This window comes from Belonocnema kinseyi, chromosome 1 (assembly GCF_010883055.1).
Source record: "Belonocnema kinseyi isolate 2016_QV_RU_SX_M_011 chromosome 1, B_treatae_v1, whole genome shotgun sequence".
Lineage (NCBI taxonomy): Eukaryota > Metazoa > Arthropoda > Insecta > Hymenoptera > Cynipidae > Belonocnema > Belonocnema kinseyi.
This window is the reverse complement of record NC_046657.1, coordinates 102,473,815-102,481,997: the sequence shown is the minus strand read 5'-3', so window position 1 is coordinate 102,481,997 and position 8,183 is coordinate 102,473,815.

Sequence of the window (8,183 nt, the reverse complement as noted above, 5' to 3'; positions counted from 1 at the left end):
ATTTAAATTTAAAAAATTCGTCTAATCGGAAATAAAATTCATCTAGAATCCCTCTAAAAAACATATTTTATCTGGGAAGGATAATTTGACTTCAGCATGCACAGCCAGTCCGATTTAAACTGAATTTGGCTGGCAGAATTTAAACCTCCTAAAAAAATTTTCACGAAATGACTGAACATTTTTTTTCTTATAGTAATAACTTTCAGGTAATGGGAAATAAGCATGGCCATAAACAAATTTATAAATTAATATTTAAAAAATCATGACAATTCACGGTGGTTCAGCATCCGGAAAAGTTGGCCAAAAGTTTATTGTTCATTGTCAACAATTCAAGATTTATTTTCTGGAAGTTGACATATGAGAGTAGTTGAATACAAAATTTCATTGAAAATATGAAATACTGACCGACAAATAAACATTTGATTTTAAAAGTTACATTCGTTTTTTTGACGTTAAACTTCTTAAATATATTGTATTGCAAGAAATAGATATTTGAATATACTATGGAAGATGCAATTTTTTACGATAATCAAGTCATTGCAAAAGGAAAAGTAATACGAATAAGTCAAAAATGTTTTTATTTTCTTGCAAAAATTTACCTTTTTCAATGCAAAAAAAAAACAATTTGAAACATCCTCGACGCAGCACACACGTACTCCGACATACCGCCTCGAAAGCTTATGTTCGAGGTAGCATTCTTTTGCGCTCGTTTTGACCTACAATTCACTTATGTGCTTAATTGGGGAAACTAATAAACTGCTATATTCAGAGGTTTATAAGGCTTAGTGCGCAGAGTCCCTCTTCACTTGTTTGCTAAGCGTCGCGTCTAGCAGAGCATCAAGGAGGTATACTGCTGCTGTTGTGGAATACGTGTTAGGAATGTTTCATCACTTTGAATGAATATTTACTAATGGTAACTTTCCTTCATTTATTTAAAAACTCGTTGAAAACAATATTTTCGGTATGCCTTGTACATTAGTTTTGATTCTGATTGTCTTTTCTTTTTCGATTTTTGTTATTTGTTTACCATCAATATCATTACTATTATTTTTTATTGATATAAAAGTAAAAAGGTAGCGGAAATTGAATGTGGGGAAATGTAATTTACCTTATGAGTAACTAGTTCGCTTGAATTTGTCTATCTCATGTCTTAGTTAGATTCTAACTTTAAACTTCCTGACTTAGATATGGTAGTAGAAAAAGAAGAAACGAACTTGCGAAGTATATCAGGTCCCTGTGGGCACAAAATTTGGCGACGTCTTTACGACATCGTTGCGACATCTTTACGACATCCTATGTCCATGTCGTTTCGGTGTCTTTGCGATAACATAAAGACATCGTCAGATCATACGATTTATTTACGACAACGTAAAGACACCTTGACGACATGGACATGGGATGTCGTAAAGATGTCGTAACGATGTCGTAAAGATGTCGTGACAATATCGTAAAGATTTCGCCAAACTTTGTGCCCATTGGGGTATTGGTCGTCCGTCACTTTTATTTTACCAAAAGTCTGAGCGATCACAAAGACCTGATGTTACTGCAAAAGTGAAACGAATTATGCACAAACAAAAGCCCTTAATTGTGAAGATATCTTGAGGGAAAGGTTAAGCTTTTGTATTAGAGCACAAACTGAGTAAATCTACGTACGTAGCTATGAAATCTGAAGTTGATTCAAGAGAAGCTAATATTTTTCCTCCATAAGCGCACATTGAAATGAGAAAGCTTTATGTAGACCTCTAAAAGATGACACAGTAGTTACAGAAACAACAGCTAAGGTCGCACTTTAAGCTTCGCTTAACCATACCACGAAAAGAATTTTTGATTTTCAAGAAGATGCAATTATCCAGGGCATCGTGAATTCAAGTTACATAGAAGCAGGAGCAATCTGATCTGCTTATGGGGTTTTGATGGTAGTGCAAGTTACTTATCTTGTAAACAATCGTGTAACGATAAATCTGTAGTAATCAATGATGAAACTATATTTGCAACTACGGCAATGCCCTCAATATTGGTAACTACTAATAATATTTTACTTAAAAATAATAGAACCTCACAGTCACCACGACTTTGTCGCCCTATAAAGATTCAGTTCAATGAAGAATCAGAAAAACTCATTCTGGATAAGAAGAAGATAGTCGATGATCAAATACAAGAACTGAAGTCTGTTGAAATATCAATAGAATACGTCAAAATATGTATATACTTTGCAATGTTTACGACATTAATTGACGGTAAGGTGTTGCATTTCTTAACTAGGACTAGATCAATGCAGACGTGCCCCATATTTCGCGGAAAGCCATCACTGTTAAATGACCTCTCAAAGAAGAAAAAAGTCTCTGTCCATAAGCCTGAGTCGTTTTAATTCGGAATATCTCCTTTACATGCTTGGATACGATTTTTTGAATCGCATCACATATTGAATACTCGACCACCATATTGGATCTACGATTTTCTTTTAAAAATTTTTGACAATGGATTCGTAATCAACGACCTCAAAAACCCCTTTATACGAATTTTGAAAAATTGTAAAGTTTATTATGCTCGCCCGCCATATTGGATCTAGCAATTTTTAAAAAAAATTTGACACTGATTCGGAATTAGCAAGCTCGAAAACCCCTGTATACCAAATTTGAAAAGAATTAAAAATTTATTTACCATACTCTTCCGCCATATCGGACCGACCATTTTGTTTTCTGAATTTTTGACACCGGATTCGTAATCAGCGACCTTGAAAACATCTTTATACTCATTTTGAAAAAAATAAAAATTTATTTAGCAGACTCGTCCACCATCTTGGACCCACCATTTTGTATTCTGAATTTTGGACATCGGATTCGTAATCAGCGAGCCCAAAAACCTTCGATTCAAAAAATTTGACCCATTTTATGAATATTTTCTACTTTTAGGCAACTTTTCGGGATTCCGTCCCACTGTGCAATTTTGAGAATAGCCCATGTATTCTTAACGTACTGCAATCGTGCAAACTAATTAGTTCTCATTAAATTTATATAAAATTCAATATGGATTATGTTTGTCATGTAATGCCGTAATAAATCAATAATAATAATGCATTGCACATAAACATTTATTCATAGTGGGACGATGGTCGTGGGAGCTAAAGCGTAGGCTTTGGACCCACTCCGTCGACTTGTGGGTGTGATTCCCGCCTCGCACTGCGATGAACACTAGCCTAGCAAGGGAGTTCCTCATCTCCAAAGAGTCGTGGGACCAGTACTTCTAGAGAAAAATGTTATTTAAGTACTTAAAGCTGTTGCTCTTGGTGGTTCGGAACCTACCTTGAACTGTAGGTCGCCTTTCTACCACCAAGTAAGTGTGTCGAGAGTGTGTAAAGGAATATGGAAGAATGTGCAAGAAAAATGTTAACCCTAAGGGGACACATTAGAAGCTTCTATTCCATAAATATTTATGATTGGTAAACAATTATATATATAATAATACCAATTATAGACACAAAGTCGAATGTAATAATATGACCTAGGCAAGTTTCATTAATTTCTTTACTATCGAAAAAATATTTATATAATTGTAAAATTGTTACAAACTCAAGCTTAAATAAATGTCTATCATTATATATTTTATTTGTTTGACAACATTAGACTTAGTAGGTTGTAAACTTTTCTTCGTTCGTCTTCTCTTTTTTTCTGTTTTGCCATTCGTTTTTTTAGATCATTAATTAGTTTTAAAAAATGTATAAGGAAAAATATTTAGATTCATACCTCTGTTGCAGCTGTGAAATAAAATCGAGTATTTTTATTATGATAAATTTTATTTTTTTATATCCAGATATCAGACGAAAATCGTGATTATGTGTGTGATACTTATGAAAAGAGTACTGGCTAGTCCTAATAATAATAAACATCATAACTACAGTAAAGACCAGTTTATTGCAAGGCTTCTGAAATGAATGGGTCCCGTTTATCGCAGAATAAGGGGAAATTTCACTGGCTCCCACGACTTCACTGAAAGGCAGGCTGCCTTTCAGTGAGAACAGCTGATTGGTCCGCTCACTAGGGATGTGAGCTTGCAACTGTTTCCACGCACGCGTGCTAGATAACTTCAGTTTAATGTCAACCCACTCCCGCCTTTCCAGCTATTGGTTTACCGAGAGTTGTGAAAGTAAAGAGTGGGGGTAAATGGACTAGCTGTATTACGCGATAAGCGGTTCCCGAATCTGGCAATAACCTAGTCTTGCGATAAACGAGTCCTGCAATAAACGGGTCTTCACTGTATATTTAATTCTCAATTACAATGGCTTATCACACTGCACCGACATATATTTGAAATGCGATGAGTGATAGCCCTCCGCGCTTCGACACTGTGAGTACGAGTCACCTCGATACTCGCGAATGGGACCGACAGGACATCTCGAACACAAAAATTTAATAATAGTTCATGGTTTTGCGTAAGCAAATGAGCTTATAAATTTATTAATAATGAATGTCAGCAAATTAATTTTCACTCGCTGAATCCTAATCCGAAATTATTTTCTGATATTTCTCAAGTAATTAGAGCGTTTTCGGCGGGACTGACAGGACATGTAATTAAGGGACGCGCGTCTGATACTGCAGTTTAATTACAGCTTGGACACAAAATGGCCAAATATTTGAATTGTGAATTTTAGAATCTATTTTTCTTTAAATAACATTATAATGTATATTGAAATATTGATGAGACAAACTATTCGCCCTATAAATACACATTGATTAGAAATACAATTTTTGCTGCTGATGATATTTATTTTTAACCTCATAGAAAAAAATCAATAATTTGTTTAAATATTTTGTTCCATGATTAATATTATCACATCATGATTGCCTCATTTTACTCTATAAATACTAGACGTAAATATTTATCAGCTTATATCTGCTCTTCAGAACTTGACGCAGCTTCAATCTATATTAGGTTTTTAAATTGAATACTATCTGGAGTTGACGACAATCCCCTCATACAAACACCATTGATAGATTCGGATAGTGCAGCTAAATTTAACAAATAATCATTCTTTATAAACTACATGAAATTAAACCATGGCTTAATTTTAGACCAAGTAGCATATAAGCAAATAAATAATTACTCCAGGGTTAGCTATCCTTATTGAGTAAATCCTCCTCAATGATTTTTCAATAGGGTAATTATAATTGAAACATTTTCTACAAAATAAGAAAATATAAAAAAAGAGACATATATCAATATAATCGTGTTATTCTATCTTATGCTATACCTAACCTACCAATTTGAATCCCGGAAATTAGGATATCGATATACAAGGAGAACGCACGCCATGTGTCTTAGCTGGCGCCAGTTCGCGGTCACGTGTCCTTGGATTTTCTCCATAGAGATATTGATTTCCAGATGAGAAAGCCCCTTCAGAAAAAATGCATAACTAAAGTGTCGTCTGATATTAGAGGAATGGTAATTCCTCAATGTGCTACATGCGGCGTTCTCATCCGGGATAATATTAAAATCCAAGGGCAGACGATCGCGTTTCTAGGAGCCGTCCAAAGCTAGATTGCATTTTCACTCATTTTTAAAAGTTTTTTAAAAGTCTCACCCATTTTTAAAAGTTGCATGTTCAATTCCATAAAGTTACCAAGCTGAATTATATTACGCGCTCATAAATAACTTATCACTACTGCGCTATACCGCTGTAACCGATAAATCGCACGAACGATGCTGCACATTCGTGCAAAAAAAAACGACAGTGGAGAACTTGATTTTTTTACACCAGAAGTTCTCGCTTGGTACACATATGGCTCCAAAGACCCCTTGGGAACAGGAGCTGAGATCGATGAGAAGAAGCCCAGGACTGAGATAACAATATTATTGGACACATTTTCTACAGTTTTCCTGGTCGAAATAATTGTTATTAAAGCTTGGCTGGAGGAAATTTTCAATTGGGCTTATGAAAGTCACAACATTTACATTTTTTTGACAGCCAAGCAGTACTTAAGTCTCATACATCTGAAGAGCTTATTTCCAGCCTTGTCTGGAGTTGCCTTCAAGATTTACTTAAGGTCTAATCTTGGCATGAAGGTATCGAAGGTTATGAGCAAGCAGTATTGAACAACTGAACATGAAAAGAAGGCAAGTTAATATCGTAGTAGTGATGCTTACTAGGCATTTCTGATGAGAAAACACTTGACCAACATGAGGATTAGATACAACCTTCGTTGTTGAAAATATGATTTTCGTTAAAAAGCAGCTCATGACATACTTTGTGAATGCAATGCACTGGCCTGCCTCAGATACAAATACCTGAAAGATTATTTTCTCGAACCAGAACACTTCCGTTGAATCTCCTTAAATTTAATGTATGTATTCATAGAAAAAGACTAACTTCATGGGAGATACTTAAATTTTAGTATATAGCCATAAAGAAGCAAGAGCGCCATCAGACGGTGACACAGAACATTAAGTTAAGATTGAAGATGGCGTCCAGATAATATCTAGATGACTTCTAGATAATTGAATTTAAAACTAAATAAAATTAAATCAAAGTAAATAAGACAATGCAAAAATCAAATAAAAATATTCATGAAGTCAAAAGAACGATTCTTTATATATTTTTATTTGATTTTCGCATTGGTTTCTTTGTGAAGTCTGTCTGTAGCACAAGTAAGTCCACAGACTCATAGAATTTAACACTTACTTTTAAATTCGGTTTGAAAATGTCCAAGTAGAGAAGCAGTACTTTTCAAAGCAAAGCCTTCTGAAGGTGTGAAAAACTTGAACTTTGTGCTGTGAGCACGTGTGGAACGCAAAATTTTTGCTTCGAGATGCGTGTCTTTTAAACACGTTTCATCAGACCTCTGAAGAGATTCCTTTTGCAAACTGCTTAAGCAATCAGAGCATGATTTTGTTTTTGGTAGGCTCGTTTGCAAACATTTTATCAGATCAGCTGCATCGCTGTAAACATGACCTTTCTCCGGAATTTCCCGGGTTTTAGAGGTTGAAGGATCGGGCAGATCCTCCCTTTCGCTATCGTCATGCTCCGATTGCTCTTCGCTTCCTTCCCTGGCAATACTTCTCAAAAATCTTTTGCTGGAGTTTATGAATATGAGTGATTTTAATTTTTCCCAGAGTAAACGAAAACCGTCCAACGTATATATTAAATGTTGTGAACAAAGAGTGTCTGTTGTAAATGTCTGTTGTAACAGGATGAAGGCTGTGTGGTAACCTTCCGATGGCATCTCCAACGGTCCAATGTGGGTGTCTATTGATCCTGTAAAAATTCGAATTTAATGTAAATTAATATAAAAATTTAAGACAGTAAATTAAAAACAAATCAGAGTTTTAATTCTCCTTTAATATGCAATATTAAAAAGCCACCAAATTCTTGGCAATTCAGAAAAAACTGAGGATCCGAGATTCGTCGAATTCTTTGTTTTTTAATTTTCAAAAATGTTGAAGGTAAATTAATGAGATACAACAATTGTGTGACGTATTTACAGCTATCTTTTTGCAAAAATGTTAAGCTTACCTGTCATCCAGGAAAGCATGTCCATGAAGCAAGCCAGTTTCTTGCTAAAAACCTGCATCATCAGTTTCACAGACATCTTATTTATTTTATAGAGGTATATATGCTCATCTGTCAAGTACGGTACCATTTGATTTAAACGAGGAGCATATAAATCAATGTGGTAAGCAGTCACCACGTGATCCCATGACGCAAATTTCCTCTCTTCCTCTGGAAGTTTTGGGTCATAGTCATACTCTAGATCCTTTGTTAGATAGATAAACGTTTATTTTCGGCCTGCTGGTCTTAAAAAGTTGACTTGCTTACACTTACATTTTTTACAGAATTTTCTTACAACTATGTTTTACAAAGTACCATCCATCCACACCTTATAACTAATCCGCTCGCTTCTATAGCCTAACCTTCCTCTCTCCTATTTACAATCTTTCCTTCTCCATTCTTCTTCCTCCTTTCTCTGTTTCTCCATGTTACCCAACACCCCCTTCACCCATTCCGCTGCCCTTTTGTCCCCCCGTTCATGCAACAATACCTCCATACCTAACCTACTCCTTTCCACCTCTTCACACTCCTCCAATCAGTGCTCAACTTTTGCATCCCCTTTTCCGCACAGTTCACAGATTCTCTTCCCTCTAGAAAGCCAGAACGCATTATAACCCTCCATGCTACCGCATCTCATTCT